The sequence below is a fragment of the Schistocerca nitens genome, unplaced genomic scaffold, assembly GCF_023898315.1.
Source record: "Schistocerca nitens isolate TAMUIC-IGC-003100 unplaced genomic scaffold, iqSchNite1.1 HiC_scaffold_286, whole genome shotgun sequence".
Taxonomy (NCBI): Eukaryota; Metazoa; Arthropoda; class Insecta; order Orthoptera; family Acrididae; genus Schistocerca; species Schistocerca nitens.
The window spans coordinates 1-2500 of record NW_026045824.1 but is presented as its reverse complement, the minus strand read 5'-3'; the positions used below and the strand labels follow the sequence as shown (position 1 = coordinate 2500).

General features: G+C 56.9%; 1 non-coding gene across 1 annotated transcript in view; it reads right to left on the bottom strand.

Annotated features, from left to right (window-relative positions):
- Nucleotides 1-554, bottom strand: part of LOC126225564 (small subunit ribosomal RNA) — a 1909-nt gene extending 1355 nt beyond the window's left edge. The window contains exon 1 of the ribosomal RNA XR_007543678.1: nucleotides 1-554. This exon is cut by the window's left edge and continues 1355 nt beyond it. This is a non-coding gene — a ribosomal RNA (small subunit ribosomal RNA).
- Nucleotides 555-2500: the final 1946 nt, after the last annotated feature.

Here is a 2500-nt window from a genome sequence, read left to right as displayed (position 1 = left end):
GTTAAAGGATTTAAAGTGTACTCATTCCGATTACGGGGCCTCGGATGAGTCCCGTATCGTTATTTTTCGTCACTACCTCCCCGTGCCGGGAGTGGGTAATTTGCGCGCCTGCTGCCTTCCTTGGATGTGGTAGCCGTTTCTCAGGCTCCCTCTCCGGAATCGAACCCTGATTCCCCGTTACCCGTTACAACCATGGTAGGCGCAGAACCTACCATCGACAGTTGATAAGGCAGACATTTGAAAGATGCGTCGCCGGTACGAAGACCGTGCGATCAGCCCAAAGTTATTCAGAGTCACCAAGGCAAACGGACCGGACGAGCCGACCGATTGGTTTTGATCTAATAAAAGCGTCCCTTCCATCTCTGGTCGGGACTCTGTTTGCATGTATTAGCTCTAGAATTACCACAGTTATCCAAGTAACGTGGGTACGATCTAAGGAACCATAACTGATTTAATGAGCCATTCGCGGTTTCACCTTAATGCGGCTTGTACTGAGACATGCATGGCTTAATCTTTGAGACAAGCATATGACTACTGGCAGGATCAACCAGGGAGCTGCGTCAACTAGAGCTGAGCAGCCGGCCGCCCGGGAGTGTGTCCCGGAGGCCCGCGCGAACACGCAAGCGTCCGCTCAATTATTCTGCAAACAGGAGGAGGCTGGGCTCCCCTGCACGATACACCTCGAAACCCTCTCAGGTCCCGGCGGCGCGCAGCGCCGTCCTAAGTACTTGGTCGGGTTCGAGAGAGGCGCAATCGCCCGGAGATAGGCGAGTAGACGCTTTCAGTGCGACCACCCGTGCTCCCAACTGAGCTTGCCGCTGCCGACAGAGGCCCGGGAGCGTGCTGTCGTGGTGTTGCCGGCGGGAGACAACACGCGGCCACAAACAGTGACCGGGCAGCTCCAACGCCAGCGCCACAGAGGGGCAGAGCCCCACTTGGGTGCCAAAGCGAACTCTCCCAGCACAGCGCACGCGCCAACACATCCGCACAGCTGCGATACAAACCACCTGCGAGAACCGCGGGGGCGACCGAGCAGCAGACGGCGTCGCGGCGCCGAGTGCCGGGCGGCGGCGCATCCTCAACGCACACAGTCCTCAATCGGACCAGCACACTGCAGATGTCCACCGCGCTTCGCACCGGGCCCGGGAGGACCCACTTTGGCCGCACGGCGCCGCGCGCTGGGTGCGCCGGCACGCAGATGCGCCGCCTGCCGCGTCCGTCAGCCGGCGCGCCTGCCACTGGGCGCCCCCACCAGCCGGCTGCCGCGCGTGCGCCCACGCAGCGCGCGGCCAGCACGCCGGGCGCCCCCCCCTCACCGGCCGGGGACGGTCCCACCCAGCCACCGCCGCGTATCGCTTCATACCCACATGCCCACTCACGTTCGTGGGTATGACGGGTGTCGCTGAAGCAACCGGTTAATACCTGTACCGATCGTCGATATCAACGATTCACCTCCAGCGCGAACAACCGCGCAACAACGGATTTCCAGTTCATTTGCGTAACTTGGGCAGCAAACGTAGACGTCCATCTACATTTGCGAATTCAATGGGTCTTGCATGCCTGGATGTTATGAGTCACGACACGCCACATCAGTCCACATACATGCTGCGACGTATGCACGAGAGAACACGTGGAAGGTGGCCCGCGTACGTATGCCGATGCCATTGCACAGCTGCGAAGCTCATTGAACACGCAAACTCCTGACTGACGAACTAGAGGCGACAGGGGAGGGGGGGGGGGGGGGGGGGGGGCGATATACGTCTTATAGCAGTACACATTACAGTGGATAGCGGGACCATGTGGAACGTACGCAACACTCGCTAGATGTTGTGAGGGTAGGCACCGTAACATGATTCAATACGCAGGACACCAGAGTGTGCGCGCAGCGAACTATGTTGAGAGGGTTGCGATTAGGCAACGCTACACGAATTTCTAGATTCATATAACAAACAATTACGTGGGTTAGGTTAGGGCGCAACGTGGGTTAGGTTAGGGCCCAACTTAGGTTAGGTTAGGGCCCAACTTAGGTTAGGTTAGGGCCCAACTTAGGTTAGGTTAGGGCCCAACTTAGGTTAGGTTAGGGCCCAACTTAGGTTAGGTTAGGGCCCAACTTAGGTTAGGTTAGGGCCCAACTTAGGTTAGGTTAGGGCCCAACTTAGGTTAGGTTAGGGCCCAACTTAGGTTAGGTTAGGGCCCAACTTAGGTTAGGTTAGGGCCCAACTTAGGTTAGGTTAGGGCCCAACTTAGGTTAGGTTAGGGCCCAACTTAGGTTAGGTTAGGGCCCAACTTAGGTTAGGTTAGGGCCCAACTTAGGTTAGGTTAGGGCCCAACTTAGGTTAGGTTAAGCCCCAACTTAGGTTAGGTTAAGCCCCAACTTAGGTTAGGTTAAGCCCCAACTTAGGTTAGGTTAAGCCCCAACTTAGGTTAGGTTAAGCCCCAACTTAGGTTAGGTTAAGCCCCAACTTAGGTTAGGTTAAGCCCCAACTTAGGTTAGGTTAAG